The sequence below is a fragment of the Macaca fascicularis genome, chromosome 1 (genome assembly GCF_037993035.2).
Source record: "Macaca fascicularis isolate 582-1 chromosome 1, T2T-MFA8v1.1".
NCBI classification, from domain to species: domain Eukaryota; kingdom Metazoa; phylum Chordata; class Mammalia; order Primates; family Cercopithecidae; genus Macaca; species Macaca fascicularis.
The window spans coordinates 51,056,218-51,075,186 of record NC_088375.1 but is presented as its reverse complement, the minus strand read 5'-3'; the positions used below and the strand labels follow the sequence as shown (position 1 = coordinate 51,075,186).

The window sequence follows — 18,969 nt, the reverse complement described above, 5'->3', positions numbered from 1 at the left end:
CAATATTATTCTTTCCAACACTATTTTGGTCCTAATTTTTGGTGAGTTCAATGTCCACAAAGACAATCCTTGCAATAGTTTGGCATTTCACTTGCTTGACCTCCTGTCTTCCAATGAGCCTGTTGTTTACTCTTCCCCATCCCCTCATTTACATCTTTATATCCTGGAGTTTGTTATCAATACCTATAACTAAGACAGTATCCCCTCTATGTCAGTTAAGGTTCAGAGAAACAGAAGCACTAAAGATTAGCCAGATTAGATAGATTGATTTAACAGGGATTGAACCATACAGACTTGAGAGAACTGGCTACTCACTCTGGGTAAGGCTCTTTTGTCTTCAAGTCAGATGCTGTAGCCTGAAGTCCACAGAGCATGTAGTTAAAAAGGGAGGCTGGAAATAAAGTAGACAAAAGTAAGGACAACTTGAAACGTGTGAGGACAGACTGGAACCCAACCAGTCTCTGGCTGCCTCCAACTTTAATAACATGGGCATCCTGCAGAGAAAGCTAGTGTAACTCATTAGGGAGCAAACACTCACCCAGCCTTGGGGTTGGAGAAGCTGAAGAAATATCTAGTGGCGGTGACAGGCCGAGCTGCTACCCCACAGCCATCAAATGAGGCAGCAGATGAGCAACAATGTATGGGAGCTACAAAAGCATCCCACCCGGCCCTTTGAGCATAAAAACAAAATGGCTGCTACTTCACATCCACCCTCCCTAAATAGAAACAGGCAGGGAAGGAATTCTGCGGGGGCGGGGGGGGGGGGAATAAAGTTCAGCTGGGCCCAATTGCCAAATCACAAAACTACTGTCCTCTCCATAATTTTAATTTCAAGTATTGCACTCTCTGGCAACCCAGATCCTATCTTTCCAGCTCACTTCCTGTAGAACTTTGGCCCAATAGTTCTTCGACTCCACTGAGACCAACAATCCATTGATGTTTACAAAGTCTCTGAGTCGCCATAGCCTCAGTTTCTCTGTACCCAGGTTACTCTTATAATCATTCTCATTGATTATGATAAATGCCTAGTCCAGTTTCCGCTCTCTACCCTCATCATGTTCACCTGCTAAAACCTCGCCACCCATATTTAAATTCAACTCTCTACTTTTTGTCTGTACCTGCACAGCTGGAACATTTTGGGGCAGAAACCACACAACCATTCTAACTGGTCTTATTTTAAGTTCATAAACTATGTTAAGTTTATTCACCTCAGGTGAACTCAGTACTCTCCAGCACCCTACTGTATTTCCCTTGTCCATTCTAGGACACTCACAGATGTACCATCTCACACTTTCTCCATGCCATACCTTTGATGCAAACTTCAAACACATCCTACCCCTTTTCATTCTCAGCTCATGACCTTGCTACCTGTTTGTACCAGTTATCTGTTGCTGCATAATAAAACACACTAAAACAGACTGACTTAAAACAAAAACTGTCTTACTTAGATCACCACTTTGGGGCTTGATAATTTGGGCTGGGCTTACCTTTCCTCAGGTGGGTCCACTTATACATCTGGGCCTCAATAAAGGCAGTTAGGATGATGAAGGCAGCTGAGACCTCTCCTCACGTGAATTTTCTTTCTTCATCAAGATTCCCAGCATGGAAGTGGAAGCTGCAAGGCTTCTTAAATCTAAAGTTAGAACTAATACAACACTTCTGCTGCATACTGTTGTACGGAGATCATCACAGGGCCCAGCTTAAAGGTCAGTAGAAATAGACTTCAGCTCTAGATGAGAGGCCAATCTGTAGCTACATTTACAATCTACCACACTGATTAGTCACAGTAGGGCCATTGTATCACCAATAAGGGAAGAAAATAAAGAAAAATAGAACAGAAAGCAAACACTGTGTTTTTAAATCCATTTTATCAATGTTCTCATATATGTTCAGGTTGTAAATATTCAATATTTGTGCTATTGTTTTTACCTTAAATATTGATTGAATCACATATTAAATGGTCTATGTTAGGGGATCAACAAACAGTGATCCACAGGCTTAATTCAGACTGTAATTAAAGTTTTTGTAAATGGAGTTTTATTGCAATACAGCCATGCTCCTTTTATTTATGTATTGTTTATGACTGTGTTCACACTACAATTGTGGAGTTCAGTAGTTGCGAGAGAGATTGTATGGCCTGCAAAGCCATACAAATACTCTTTGGCCTTTTGCAGAAAAAAATATTGTCAATTCCTGCTTGATGGCATCATTTTTCCATCTCTGAAGTAAGCCAAATTTTTTACAGAATTGTAACAGACATATGGTCCATTACTCATATCCCATTGGTTTATGCAAAAGAACTGCCCCAACAGAGCCACAGCTTACAGACCCGCCTGTTAATGCTCTAAGAAATTTCTTTGGTAGGCTGTCAGATTCTACCACACACAATGAAATATTTATTCCACATAAAAATAAAATTAAAAATCACTGCAAAGGACCAGTACAGCCACTTCTTCAAATGGCACTAAAACTTAAGCAATGCAAAAGAAACCATCTTTTACTTAATCTGTGATATCAAACCATTAATCAACATGGAAGAGTAAAATTTAAATATGGTTCTTAAACATTATTGTACTTCAGAGTCATCTAGGGAGGTTGTTAAAGGACTGACTTGTAGGCCCCATTCCTCAGAGACTGTGATTCAGTAAGTTTGAAGGATGGCCTAGAAACTGCATTTTTAAGAAGCATTACATTAATTTTGATGTTCATGGTTTAAAGACCTTACTTTAAGAAACTCTAAACTAAATGGCATTAGAAACCAGAAATAAATGGGGCTTGGTTAACCATTACTTTTATTCCTTTACTTTCAAGAGAAAAATAAAAAGCATAGTATGTATTCTCATAGGTTAATAAGTAAATAGTAATACATCATTTCCTTAGAATTTTCACTAGAATTTAATTAAAAAGTAATTTTGGGGCACTTTAGATTCTATTTCAAAAGGTTACTTTGTGGCCGGGCACGGTGGCTCCTGCCTGTAATCCTAGCATTTTGGGAGGCCGAGGCAGGCAGATCACTTGAGGTCAGGAGTTCAAAACCAGCCAGGCCAATATGGTGAAACCTGGTCTCTACTAAAAATACAAAAAAATTAGTCAGGCATGGTGGCGGGTGCCTGTAATCCTAACTACTTGAGAGGCTGAGGCAAGAGAACCCTTGAACCCAGGAGGCAGAGGTTGCAGCTAGCCAAGGTTGCACCACTGCACTCCAGCCTGGGCAACAGAGCAGGACTCCATCTCAAAAATAAATAAATAAGTTACTTTGCTTAATCTCCCTTATGTTCTTCCTGATAATATGAATTAACTCTTTATTTTATCAATATTTTAAAATTATTAAAACTACTGGACTTCATTTAGCATTCTGGAAGGCACTCCTATTTTCACACTCTTTCCTTAAAATCCTATTTCAATACCATTTGCTAAAATTTTTCATTAAAAAAAGCAGTGTAATGTAACAGAAAGAGAATTGAAATTAAAAGACACAGATGTGACTCACCTAATATGTGTATGTGATCTCAAAGTAATTTTTACATGTAACATGAAGAGATTATACCAACTACTTTTTGCTATACCTTACAAATTTGGAAATCTGTGATACTCTGCTTTTTATATTTATGTCAAGGAAGGTTTTAAAGATCAATTACAATTATTTACATGTAATTCTTATTTGGGGAATAAACGCCAATGAAAAAAGTTCTCCTCTTGCTAAAAATATTGAGCCTGTCTTTAGGAGGTACCTAGATTTAAAAAAAATAGGGAAGTATACTTTAAATTGACACCAATAGGAGGAAATGGTATTCTTTTTTCCTTTTAAATCCATGAATACAAGTAAAGTTACATTTCATTACAATTTCAATTTTATATGACTGTATCATTGGAATGTTGCTACTGAAATTTGATGATAGTTTAGGGCTTCAGTTCACCTATGAATAACTGAGATGCCTTAGCTGAATGAATTCTTATTCCATGTCTACTATTTTGCTTGAACCATAAATAACGTTCAGGCAGAGTTATGTGGAAGAAAATGAAAAATTTCGTGCAGTCCTTTTGATAGCACAGATCTGGAAGTCCCAAACTTGTTCCATTTTTTATTATTTTGCATTTATATAGCCCCTTAAATGTAACTTAAATCCCATAAAAATTGGAAGCATTGAATTGATGCCTGGGAAAACCCCGATAGAATGGAACTCAGAATGGGGCATAGAAACGAAACAATACTCCTGTAATAATGATTGTATAAGCAAAGTCAATTGCTTTTCATTGTTTTTTTTCTTCTGTTTGTGTGCCCATGTGCATATATGCAACAAGAAACCCACTGATTTTCAGCAAAGACATCAAATAGCTTACATGTCAAAGAGACAAAGCAATGATAGGCCCTCAAAAGTGGGGATAAATAAGAAGCCAGGGCTTTCTGAGCAGGGTGTCCTTGAATAAATGTACTAACAGTAACAGTAGGAGTAGCAACTTCAAATGTGTATAGTGCTTGTTAGGTAGTAGGCACTAAATATTCTACCCACTTTACTTCATTTAATTTGCACAAAACATAGAAACCCTTGAGGAAAGTATCATATTCCAGTTGTAGTAATGAGGAAACTCAATGTTGGGGTTAAGACTTTTGGTCACAATTCCACTGTTAGAAAGCTGCAGAGTCAAAATTCAAATGCAAATCTGGAGTTTGACCTGATGGCTATCTTCTCTACTCAACTTGATAATGACTTAACTTCTTTTAGAGGATTCGCTTCTTATCTCCCCACTCACTAACTCAATCTCCTGCCCTCTCCATGTACGCAGTGCCTGATTTCTGAACTGTTTCTGTTAATATTAAAAGCCCATCAAGACTCCTTGAACATAGTGTGTGCTTAAAAAACGGTTGTTCTTCTCTTTTCCTCCCCACTATCAGTAATTACTCTTCAGTGGTGGCTCAGCTCTCTGCTATCTGACATGGAAGTACATAGCTGAAAACATATTCCCACTGAAAAATTAATAATGAAAACTAGTATTAATGTATTGTTTTGGTGCATTTTAACATAGGATTCATGAACACATAATGCTAGCCTATGGATTCATTACAGATTCTGTGGCAGGCCAATGGTAAAGATATCTAGGGGTAGGAAGAAGTTAGGGTGACCAACCACTCCAGTTTGGCCCCAGCTAAAAGGTTTCCTAGAACATGGGACTTTCGGTGCTAAAAGCAGACTGTTCAGGCAAAGGGGGACCGCTGCTATGGTTTGAATGCTTGTTCCTTCCAAAATTCATGTTAACATTTAATTGCCAATGTAATAGTATTGGGAAGTAGGACCTTTAAAAGGTGATTAGGTCATGAGGGCTCCACCTTCATGGGCAAGCTTCATGCTTTTTTAAAGAGGACTTTCAGGAGTCAGTTCTCTCTCTTGCTCTTCCACTCTTCTGCCATGTGAGGAATGGTGCTACCTGCCTCTGGAGGATGCAGCATTCAAGGCACCATCTTGGAAGTGGAGAGACCCAGTCCTCACTAGACACCAACTCTTTCAGTTCTTCGATCTCAGGCTTCCCAGCTTCCAGAACTGTGAGAAATATGTTTCTATTTTTTATAATAGAAATGTATTTTCTTTATATTTTTACATATATTTTACATTTATATTTTTTATATTTTTCTATATTTTTATACCCAGTCTTAGGCATTCTGTTATGGTAGCACAAAATGGACTAAAACAATAACCCCATCCTAACTCTTCTGAAATTACTCCATTAATGTTCCCTCAAGGTTGATCTACTAGTGCAGAAAGGCCATACATCGTTTTATTCACTCCAACTCACATACATAAGCATTAGGTGAGGAGACACTTTGAGAAAGATGGATTATAATATAAAAATGTGAAGCAAAGAAAAAGTGTATAACCCCCAAACATGCTTTTAATATCACTAATCTAATTTCACCTTGAAATACTCAAGGGAACCCTGGCTATACTCATGAGGCCTCTATACAATTACATTATGTAGTAAGATTACATTTTTCCATGCTCGGGTTGATTTCTATGGAACTAGACTTATTCAAATATTTAACATTTGTTTTATATAGATAAATTTACTCAAAACTAAGTTTACTAGTATCACAGGTCTATAAGCATACTTGCTTCCTCACAGCATGAGGAGCTAATAAGACCAAAGTAGTTATTTACTTTGACAGAAATGTTCAGTGATTTGTATTTTGAGATAAACCCTAAAATTAAAGTATTGTTTACAATTTGATACATGAGAAACTGGTTAAGAAATTCTCTATGAGATAGGGAAGTCTGAGCTACCCTTAAGGCTTTATAATATCTGCATCCTGCGTCTTCTGGAAATTCTGTTTACACACTTTTTATATCAACAAAAATGGGAAATAAAACAAATTTCTTAAACTAAGGCAAAAGACAATAGCAGTGCAATTTTTGTTGAAATTTCTTCAACCACTTTCTCAGAAAATCATAGCGCCTGATGGCATTTAGAACTTTTTCAAAGAACTAAGTTTTCAGAAATAATAAAATATAAGCTATATACTGAAAATTGAATGTTCAATTTAAATCATATAATATCTATGCACATTCTAATGCCTTTATTATTTTATTATTATTTTATTATTATTTTATTATTATTGTTCCCAGCTCACCCTGGAGGGTGTAAGGAAGTAGGAGATGGGGTGGGAGTGGTAGATGAAGAAAATGTGAGTGGAGGTGAGGAGATGAAGGGAAGGTGGAAAATATTTTAGTCACTTTTCAGGTTGTGGTACCACCTTTTCCTCACCACTATTTCCATAAAATATTTCAAATCATAAATACTGCAAAGGTAGTTCCATGCTGTCAACACTAATAGTAAATAATTGGTCGAGGAAGTGGATTAAAGGAAAAGTATGAAGTTTCTTACAGCTAATACTTCTCTGTATGATTTTGCAAGGAAATATAGTTGTCGTAGTAAATTATATTTTCATCACCATATGCTACATGTTATTTATTATTTTTCCAGTGAGTAATTACGGTTTTTAATTAACAATAAACCACTGAAAATTAAATGTATATACTTATGTCTGAAATGAATGGAGTAGGAGCAAAAGGCAAGTGATGTCAAGAACCTCTTTTATTTCTGTCAAAAGCACCTCTTCCCTATGTTGATGAGTTAGCATACATTATTCCTCCATTCTGCGCTCAGAGACTGAAACAATACGGAAGGAGGAAAATGAAGTACAAATTAGAGAACCAACAATAACTTACACTTACACAGTGCTATGCATATGCCAGACACTCTAAATGCTTTTTACATATTAGTGAAAGTTGACATATACCTCATTAAGGGCCCACCCCACAAGGAAGATATTATCCTCCCCCATATAAAGATATTAAGGCAACAAACCTTGCATAACTTACCTAAAATGATATACTTAATAAGTATAGGAATTGGGCTTTCAACACAGATATCCTGGTTCCCAGTTCTGTGCTTTTAACCACTCTCATCTCTCTAAAGAAAAATAATGGCTATTCACAAGTATAATAGCAAATTAAAATAGTTAGAAGGTAGTGGATCAATAAGCAATCTAAAATAACATGCAACAACATGGAGGAATCTCACAGACACAATATGAGTGAAAGAAGGCAGGCAAAAGAGTGTATTCTGCATTATCCCATTTATTATGTATAGTATACTAGTATATATAGATATAATATATACTATTTACAGTATTATAAATATATAGTATATGTCATGTACTGTATGCACTATGTAATATAGACGGAACATACACTATATATGAGATATCTAGACATATATATACTATTTATTTATAAATATATACTCTCTATATAGTATATATGATATTTTTCATTTATATATGCCAAATGACAAAAAACAGGCTATGCTGCTGGAAGTTGGGATAGCAGTCACCCTTGGGAGTGAGGGGTAGTAATTGGAAGGAAATACGAGGAGGGCTTCTGGATGCTGTTAGGCCGGCTTTTTTTTCTTTTTTTTTTTTTTTTTGATCTGGGGTATTGACTACCTGGTGTGTGAGTTTGTGAAAATGCATCCAGCTATGTACTTATGATATGTGCCCTTTTCTGTGTGTATATTGTACTTCAATAAAAGGTTTTTAAAAGAGGAAATGATAGGAGCTTTTAGATTACATCAAATAAAGCAGGGAACGACCGTCTTTTTTTCTTTTTTTTTTTCTTTCTGAGTTGGAGTTTTGCTCTTGTTGCCCAGGCTGGAGTGCAATGGGTGGATCTCAGCTCACTGCAACCTCCGCCTCCTGGGTTCAAGAGATTCTCCTGCCTCAGCCTCCCGAATAGCTGGGATTATAGGGGCCTGCCACCATGCCCAGCTACTTTTTTGTATTTTTAGTAGAGATGGGGTTTCACCATGTTAGCCAGGCTGGTCTTGAACTCCTCGCTTCAGGTGATTGGCCCACCTCGGCCTCCCAAATTGCTAGGATTACAGGCGTGAGCTACCGCGCCCAGCCTCCTCGTTTTTACTAACACTCTCCTTCTGTCCCATTCTAAGGTAGGAGATTCTAAAGTGTCATATCCCCGACTATGCCTTTCCTACCTTTCTTTCTATTTTTCTCATTAATTTCCTTTTTTTACTTTTATTAAGGTAAAATATACATATGTAATGTACCATCTCTCTTGTCAAAAGACATCTAAAAAGAGGGAAAGCTATTTTTAGTTTCTTGCACTAAATAATAATTTGAATATCCAGCCTCACTTTTATTTAGGGAAAAGTGTTACAAATAAAAGATAAGAAAAAATGTTCTGAACCATCAATAATTAAAGAAGTTAACGGTGACTAAATCGCTTTTTGCCAAGCATGCAGACTGAGGTATAAATGTGTCACCACCTCCTATAAGACACTCTTCCCTTCCTAGTATTGCTACAGCCAGTACCAGAAGGGGGTGGGAGGGGAGGTGCTGTTAGAGATTGGGCTTTTTTCAGAGTTTGAAAGAAAAAGAGAAACCCAGAATTCACAATTGAGAGCTTTAAAAAAGTGTAAAAACTATGATATCCGATTTCACGGCTCTCAAATTCTCAGAACATTGGTTTTGAACAGGATATATCTTTCTCCAAACTGCCATATGGGCCTTTGAGCTTGAGACATCTAATAATGAGAAAAATAAGGGAGAAAATACACCACATTCTCAGAGATTGTTTCTAATGGAAACCCAGTTTTGACAACCCTACCACCTGCTTTATATCATTAATCTGAGAGAGACTATGAATAGGAAGGGGGTAAGGAGACACATTGCTAATAAAATATTGAAGAACATCAGGAAGAGCCACGTCAGGCTTTTAGTTTACCCAGAAAAAGCATCTTCCTAAAGTATCACTTGACCAAGATTTACTGTATTAATAAAATCACCTTCAGATTATAAAGATAGAAAAAAATGCATGAAATGCAGACAGATAACCTATTTTTAAAATCTGGACTGAAAGGACAAAATGTTTTAGATGAAAGACAATGCTAAGCATCTTGCCCTTTGAGGTTGCAGTGTTTACTTTGACCTCATCATTTGCAGGTGATTGGTACTGAGTACTAATATCTCAAAATCATCTGAGATGTCCACATAATGTTGCATAATATTTAGTATGCCTTGACACAAACAAACAAACAAACAAGCAGGGACGACTACATAGTTAATGTGTGAACGCTATCTCCTCCACAATTATTGTTGCTAGAGGAGATGAATGATTGATTGCATGTGATGGAATTTACCATCTTTCAAATGTGCATTTTCCTCTTGAACACAGAAATAATGATAGTCCCAGAGAGCCATGCAGATTGCCCAATCTATCAGCATTTTTCTCCGTGTTTGACTTTCATTCCTCTGCATTTGATTGCTTCTGAAATAATGGTAGCAGAATTGAAAATGCTCTTTATATTCCCCAGATGATTTTCATTTGCAATAGATAAGCAAATGCAATTTTCCCTATTACACTAACCAGGAAAAGACACCCCCATACATTAGAGCATTCAATAAATACAGGGAAGGGGATTCCATTGGGTACACTAGCCCACTCAAAAGACAGGGAAGTAAGAATGATGTGCAACTAAGCAAGCAAAGTCTGTTTCATCCACACATGCCTAGAAAGTGAGTAGACATCCTATCTATGCATTAAAAGTACATGTCAGCCTAATTCTGGGGCCTACTTTCTACATATAAATAATGGGATTAAGCACAAATCCTATGCAGTGATTTTTTACTAATTTAAAGTGACATGAGAAGCTTGAATTATCTATCATTTCAGTACATTTGAGTTAATAGCTCTGTCTGGCATTAGTTTCCCTACAATAGAACTTCTCTCCCTACCCTCCTTTTCGCTTCACCCACATACCTCACCAGTCAGTTCTTGAACAATGGGAAATTGTTTTCTTTATGGCATTTACTACTTATCACTGACTGTGGAGGATTTTGCGGAGGAAAATTCTCAAGAGTTTTGCAAGAAAATGTGAGCTGTCGACCTCACTGATCTGCATAAACTCCCTCCTAAATCTCAAATATTTTGCTTTTGTTTCAGGTTATTTTCAATGAGAAAATAACAAGAAGGGAAAATGTTTCAAAAGTCCAACTTTCGGCTTCTTTTGCTTCAGATTTTGTTACTTTCTCTTTTTTTGGCAAGAAAAATTTAATTATGTAAAGTAGCGACAGCTCACCCAGATCTTGCACTGATCCACAGCACAGATAAGCAATTTTGAGGAAGTTAAATATTCAGTGAAGACGCCAATAATCCCTACCCCAGGAACAGCCCCAGAGAAAGATTATTCTTTGCATTGTGGATGCGCCTGTCATTTGCAGAGCTTTGCAAATACTCAAAACAGGCAGAGGCTTGGGGAAAAATAACGCTCAAAGGTGAAAATGTAAAATTTACATTGTTTCATGAATTGTACCATCATAATAAAGGTTTTTAACATTTTTCTTAGAAATTAAGAGAGAAGCTAGTCTTATGGTTTCAGGAGAAAATGCGTAAGAAACAAATTTTATGTGATATGAAATCTCTACAAATTAAGCAATTTGGCTGAAAAATATCTGCATATATACAATGCAGCATTCTTTAGAAATAACAATTAATGCATTCTGAGGACATTTCTAACAAGGCTAGAAATCATTTCCCCCATTTTTTTATTCAACTCTTGCCAAACATAGTCTCAGGTTGGTACCTACAAGCACACTTCATCACATTATACTTGGACCATAAATTATTATTAGAAAAACTTCCTAACCTTGAAATTCAATCTGTTCTGTTTGGGTAATCTTGTAGGTTTTAGAAAATGCATCCACATCTAAACTTAAAACAAAAGAATAAAATTTTAAAAAAATCAGTGAAGGTGTAATTAATAGTACACAATATAGGTAATACATGTACGTGTAAGTGAGATATTCAAAAATGTAATTTAAGCAATATCACTATAAATTTTATAATTTCAGATGTCCTTAGATATGTCTGAGAATAATAATCATGTATTTGCAGGATTCATGTCAGGCTCTTCCTACACAAATTTTTGAGACTGAGAGTTTGATGAAATTTTATGGACTGTGCTTGAACCATGTTTGCAAGGACTCAGACTTTCATGATAAACTCTGGCTCTGACTCGCTGCTTCCATGCACACTCTCCTTTCACTCCTTGCCATCTACTTCAGGCATCCTCTTGCCTCTGCTGTAAACTGAACTAGACACAGAACTCATTTTCTTTGCACTGATTTCCACCAACAAAACAGGCGCAATTTTACTGAAAGTTTGGGGACAGAGAAGTTCAGACAACTGAAAAGTGGTAAGATGTCCCGTTCTTCAAAGTGCCTTGGCAAGAAGCAGCCTTCTCTCACTTCGTGTCTTCTCTTCTGTCTTGGGTGCCTGCTCCTTCTAAATTCCCAGTCATTTCTCCCACAGACTGGTTTCACCTTCTTTTTTTTCCTTTCAGACTTGCACTTCCAATCTCCCTTCCCACCCTTGATGCTTAGGTGCTAGAAAAAGAAAGGAGTAGAGGCCATACTAACAACAGTCCTATGCCATTTCTCATACCACTTTGGAACATGCAAATTCCATAGGTGTCTATCTGCCTGGGAACCTGGGATAGAAATGGGCTTGTGGGATTAAAATTATTTAAAGTTTAAAAATGTGGCATTTGGACACTAACAATTATCAGGTTAATTGTTCTGAACACTAACAATTATCAGGTTAAATTCACTCATTTTGCAGAGATTTAACTAACCAGAATTCTCAGTGGCAAAACCAAGCCATGAACTCAGTTCTCCCAGCTTCCAAGTTCATGATTCCTTTCTATCATCTAATATTTTTACCTTGTGGTTTTTTTTTTTTAACTTCAAAGCACTTTCTTATAAATATCGTTTCCTCCTCTTATATTTCACACTCAGAACTTACTACAGAGGTTAAGTACACTGAACTTGGCTCTACTGTCAATGTTTTAAGAATTCTGACAGTTTTATTGACTAGATTTCTATAATGATAGGGGATTCATTTGTCCAGGAGAAACTACAGGTGGAGAAAATAATCCCCAAACTCTCTTTTTTCATGAAAGAATGTGCAAAGCCCAGACAGAACTGAGAAATGGAAAGGCTCCTGGGCCTAATGGAATGCTTACTGAGATCTATTGATTCTGATGCAGCACATTGATCAGCCATCTAACTCCACACTCTGTAATGTCTAGCCAAAAGAAAAAGTATGGGAACAGATAAAAGATGTCAGGAATGTCACCAGCTGTGATCACAAGTTTCCAAAAGGGATTGTGACAGTTAGTGAAGCATCTCTTTAACGTTAGTCCCCAGGAATACACTGTCAAGTATTGGTCTCGGTAAGATCCAGGTGGCTTCTCAGATATTTTCACTTTAGAGTCACATGCAGTTTTAGTATCTAGGTGTGTTTAGATGTTTACATATTGTGAATCACTTACATTATTATTATTATGTATTGCCAACTGAAGAAAAGTAAAGAAATAGAGACTTTTAGAAAGTCCTTTACCATGATAAGTCTTTATTCCATCAGTTATCCAGGCTCCCAACTCTCTAAGGGGCTGAATAGATAAAATTTTAAGAAATAAAAATAAAAGAACAGCAGCATGATATCGGGTGTAGGCACATGAGCTTGAATTAGGCTGCCCCGGTGCAAATTCTCATTCTAACATTAAATGGCAGTATCTGGGAAAGTCATATGACTTACTTGCCCCTCAGTTTCTTAAACTATACTATAGGGATAATTAATAGTACCTACCTTATAGGATTAAATCAATTTGTATTTTTTTTTTTTTTTTTTTTGAGATGGAGTCTTGCTCTGTCGCCCAGGCTGGGGTGCAGTGGCCAGATCTCAGCTCACTGCAAGCTCCGCCTCCCGGGTTCACGCCATTCTCCTGCCTCAGCCTCCCGAGTAGCTGGGACTACGGGCGCCCGCCACCTCGCCCAGCTAGTTTTTTGTATTTTTTATGTATTTTTAAGTATATAGAACAATGCCTGGCACCTAATAAGTGATATAAAATGTTTTTAATGAAATAATAATAATAACTGACACCCAGGCAGCTGGATTAACCTAGAGGCACATCAGACTTCCTTACTATTTCAATGTTTCCCAGCAGACAGGATCGCAGGGTAAATTGATTCAGACTGCCACCAGATAAAAAGATAAGGATAGGACATTTGGTTTGTCAAATCCAAAAAAGGTGTTTTAATATTATTAGAAAAGTCTTTACATCCTACTAATCTCCTCAAGCAAAACTGAAAACTAAAAAATGATTCATTTCTTTTGTCTAAAAATGGAAAATATGAGAACAATCAATCTCCTTTGTTAGTAGAGATATTTAACCTCAGGTTAGCTAACCTCTGCCACTCAGCAGGCTCCCCCAACCACCAATTATTGTCAATTCAGGAAGTGCAAACCAATTAACCTGAGCAAACAAGTATAAAAAGATAAGTCTCACAAAGGGAAAAACCATACAGTGTGCTCCCAAAATTATTCCCTTTGCAAACTGTAATCTTTATTGATTCTCTCATTCTCTTCTTCCTTAGTCAGGGTGGCTAATAAAAAGTTGACCATATATAATTTTTTCTATAAAGCTAAATGTTCCTGAAGGATGTGAGAAATAAAAGGAGCTAATATGACTACATTAAAATAGCAGTCAGAATAGTGTGCCACGGAAAGGGAATAAATTAAAAATGTTATGAGGAATGAAAAATAATTCAAGATTAAAACAAAAACCACTTACCCAACTAGAAGGGGAAAAAAATAACTACAATCAGGAACAGCTACCTAATTTGTGGGGACCAGTATAAAATGAACAGGCAGAGGTTCTTGTTCAAAACGTATTTTAAAAAATAAGATGGTAAGAGCAGAGCACTAAACCAAGTGTGGGGTCCCTCTAAGCGTGCACCTGCATAGGTCCTGTGCCCTGAAGCCCACCTTGCTATGAAGACATGAGCTTATAAGTATTATAAACTGAGAAAAGATCAAGATAAGCACATAAATTCAGATGCAAGTCTAGAAACACTTAAGGCACGAGAAAGGGAAACATTGGAAGACCTGAAAAAAGGGGTTAGATTAAGTGAATGTCAGAGAATAAAGGAAGAAGACTAGGAAATAAAGATGAAAACGTGAACAGATAAGAAAGGCCAAAGTGAAAAGACAAACCTAAGTCAATTCCGCCTGCAAAAAGCACAACAGTAAGGTGGGCCAAAAGAAGCAAGTCCATATTTGACCCTCCAAATCAAACAACAAACGTGTTGGTACCATGTGCCTTCATGCCAGGGAAATGATGATTCCAGCTACCAAGGAGCCTAATTAGAAGCAGCGGAAGAGGGACTGTGAAAAGGGCAATGACTAAGTGTTATATAAAAGTTCTTTCAAAGTCCTTTGAGTAGGAAAACATCTAAATGTGGGTCAACCTATTTTTTTCGAATAAAGAGAATGTCTGACAATTGAAACCATACTATCATAACTAGCTTTTCAAATGATAGAATAGATAGGGCACTTGAACACGAACAGACAAAATGATTCATTATGAAACATCGCTTTATGTTACACAAAAATCAGGAGTTAGATAGCTATTATATATGATGGTTAAAAAGGATTGCCAGCCACTATACGCAGCCAAGAAGAACAAAGAACACAGTCACCAAGCAGTTAGTTCATGTTTTTATTGCGAACAATAATCAAAATAATCAACTACTGGTTGAAGTGCAGGCTTCGATATTTTTTTAAAAATCCAGTGTACACATGTGTATCAAATGAGTTGAGACATTCAAATCTATTACCTTGAAAAATTACACTTGTATCCCAATCAAGCTGCAATTGCTCAACACATTTTTAGACCTGTTCTTTCTACTTGGATAATTTTTAATCTGCAAGTGTTTGGAGCTGTTTGGTTTTTTAAAAAATAAAAATCTGGAGAGTAAGCTGGATCAAAAATTATAAAATTAAGAAAGGGTTTTTCTTTGTGATTCAAAACAGTTCTGAAAGTAAGATTTAAAAATACAGAATTAACAAAACGTTTAAAAGTGAAGACAGGATTATGGAGTGAGTAGATAGACTATCTTGCTCAACAGTCTCATAAATATATAAGTCTAAGAAATCAGAGAAATTTGGAACTGTAAACAACCTTAAAGACTATATAAACTAGCTATAGCTTCCTATTAAATGGATGAAGAAACTGAGGCCCCCAATAGGCGGAGATTTGCCCGAGGCTATACACCTGGTTCAACGAGAGGGAGGACTAGAATACAGTTCACATTTTTTCTCATCCAGTAGTCTTTCCACACCACTGGGAACATCTGCCAAAACCATATGACCTTCTAGAAAGTCATTGAGAACCACAGGTATCATCTACAAACATGCTGAATCGTTACCATTTCTGAAAGGCAAGTCAGTCAGTCCTGGTTGTCATGGCAATAACTCTTCACACTCACAGCCTGATGATTACAAATGTAAAATGCAGCCGACCCAGACAGGAATAAACCTTATTAAAACAACGTTCTAAAAATGGCACCGCTTACCTGGTTTGCCCATTCTGAGTTGCAGAATCTTGACTGCAGTTGTCATATAAGCTCAATTCAGTCCAGACATCTATATTTAATAGTATTGAGAGATATTCTTTGTCTTGGGACTTTAGAAGGGAAGGAAAACAAAAGTGGTTGAGCATAACAACCGACATTAAGAAACTAAAATTTAAAAGGTTACTGTACATGCATTAGCATAATTACACACAAAAAAACCCTATAAATAAACAGTGATGTTCTTGTATTAAATCTACTCACTAGCAATTAGCGAAGCCTGGAGCCTCTTGCCTCTGTTTTCTTCTTTCTCTTAGTGTCCATTTGTTCCTGACAATGCTGTTCTTTTCCCATATGTGTGTTGTTGTGGCCGATTTTTTGTATGACAGCACTAATCCAGGTTCTGTGTCTACCATCACGCAGAATTCAAATTCAAAATAACAGAGTCTTAGTCCACTGTTTCCTAAGGAGATATTTTGCTCTCTACACTGCAATATGAAAAAAAAACAATGCCTATAACCAGCCACTAAACACGTGTTTTTTCTATTCTAACCTGAAAGTTTCATTCTGTAAGTTTCTACCCAGCTCCTCTCAGTGACAAGAGAAATTTTCAAGTCTAGTCCAGCCTAAAAACTGATCCCCCATAGAACAGAAGTGGGAATCCAATGAGACTCCTTAAGTAAATGCTGCAACCTAAGATTTAATCATGCAAACATTCCACAATACACATGAGTGATAGTTCAAAGATTTCAAACATTTATGCAATTCTGTGTCATGGAGTGGTTTTTACATACATTTTCTCTGGGCATGTCAGTGTCTAATAGCTGGGTATGCCTGGTTTGTGTTATCCCTCATCAGCACTCAGAAGAGAACAGTCGATTACTCTCTGAAATCCAAGCTTTTCAAAACATTCAGTATGGACAGGAGTGACATACTGTTACCTTTCCCAAGTAACCCTTTCCTACTCCTCCTTCACCTATTCAATGTGCCTTCTGAAACTTCAGATCTGTGACCAACAAACCTACTCATATTTTCATGTTTTCTTTAAATGACCCTTTGCACTGTGCTTATCTAAAATTCTTCTCTGCAGCTGTCTCAGGGACAGAAAAGGAGCCGGTGTTCTTTTTGACCCACATAGCTGCTTCTAAACAGTTTATTCCTCCAAAAGCTTTCAAAACCCACAGCTCCTCTGAAGCTAGGCTATCTTGCTATGCCACCCACCTTCTTGTGCTCTCCTCTATGGACTTCATTCATGTGCCCCTCCCACTTATTGAAGACATTGCTGACTCCCTGCATTTCTTCTACCCCTACACCATTTATCATTCCTTCAGACTTCAGCAACCACGTAATGTCTCATCAGAAACCTTGGTTTACCAGTTCTTCTATTTCACCTCCATATAGTTCTCTTCCACTTTAGCCAACCTTTCCTGTTGTTACAACTGACACCTTGTAAATGTCAGTAAATGAGTCACCACCAAAATTTCCATTTGAAACCTACCACTCTGATCCTTCTCTTCTTCTAGCTCACTCTAGAATGTTCATTCACTCAACTTCACTCTAACCTTCATCCCTGGCCTCACTACTTTTTCATTCCCATCCTGTTCATTTTCCTTCTTATTCAAACTAGATGTCAAGATCCATGACTATAATCATTCTCTCAAAAACACCCTCAACTTCCTCGTCATATTTCATTCCCTTGTATTTAACTGGGAACCTTTTTTTGTTCTCTTCTTCTTCTCTGCCTGCCACTCAGCAGCTGAATCTAAAGAATATCACACATTGGCTTCTTGGTTTCACCGTAACTTCATGATAACAGACCTAAAATGATCAGACACCAATCCCCAGCAACGTTAAAATTTTTCTCAAGTAAGTTCATTTTTCCCCTTCCAAGATGACCTTCCTTTCTCCTTAAACCTCCTCTCTATCCTCTCAGATGAGGATGCTGCCTCCGAGTCATTAAAAAAATAGAAACTACTAGATTAGAATTCCTTCATAGTGCAAATCAATTCTGCAAATGTTTTCTATTTGCAATTTTAAGTGTCTTTACACCTATCAAAAGAAATTGTTTCCACAGGTGCTTTTGCTCCAACCCTCTCACCTTCTCAAGAATTGCACAGCCTCAGCCATCTCCCCATGCCCTACCATCCACCCGTTCTCTCTGTGAGATCATTTCTGCATATATTTTCAGTATCTCCCATATATTTTTACATATATTTTTACTGTCTCCCACATATTTTCATGATCTTCCATCTTAAAAAAACACAAACTCTCTTAACCTCATAGTCCCCAATCCAGCAAACACTTTCTTTTTCTCCTTCTTTCCTCAACAAAACTCCCTGAATGGATTGTCTACATCTACTAGCTCTACTTTCTTATTTTCAAGTCACTTTTCAATCTATTAAGGTTGCCAACAACCTTTTGTTGCCAAATCCATGACCACTTTTTTTGTTCTTATTACACGTATTTCTTCAGCAGCATCCTTGGGTGGTCACATTCATTCCTGCACTTTTAAATATCATCTATGATAACAAATTTCAAATTTATACCTAGATCAAAGTCCAGACTTTACCACCACCTACTTGCAAACTCCTCTTGAATGTGTAATAGGCATCTCATAAGACAAAAACATAGCTCTTCCCCCAAGTCTTTCCCAACTCAGGAAACGGAACCACAGTCCACTGAATTATTCAAGCCAAAATCAATGACTCTTTCTTTCCCCATTCTTTCTAAGCCATCAACAAGTCCTACAGATCCAAAATGCATCTCAAGTCACTTCACTGCTCTCCATCTGTACAGTTACCATATTCCAGGCACGGTCTCTTTCCAGGACTCCTTCCACAGTCTCTGAATTGGTTTTCTGTTTCATATCACCCCCACAACACCAATTACTCATTCCCCATAAAATAGTCAGATATTTAAAAAGATAAGTTAGATTGCATTATCCCTTGCTTAAAATCCTTCAATGTTATCCTGTTTCTCTCAGAATA

At 37.1% G+C, this 18,969-nt stretch overlaps 1 long non-coding RNA gene across 7 annotated transcripts in view; it reads right to left on the bottom strand.

Moving 5' to 3' along the window:
- LOC101925508 (uncharacterized) overlaps positions 1-18,969 on the bottom strand; it is a 373,900-nt gene that overhangs the window by 256,934 nt on the left and 97,997 nt on the right. For 5 of the 7 annotated variants that reach the window (XR_010584614.2, XR_012430865.1, XR_012430866.1 and 2 more), the window contains 3 exons: positions 16,247-16,470; positions 1,488-16,095; positions 316-391 (listed from right to left, as the gene is read on the bottom strand). This is a non-coding gene — a long non-coding RNA (uncharacterized lncRNA). The remainder of the gene's footprint in view (positions 1-315; positions 392-1,487; positions 16,096-16,246; positions 16,471-18,969) is intronic. The other 2 variants (XR_010584620.2, XR_012430867.1) reach the window with 2 other exon arrangements.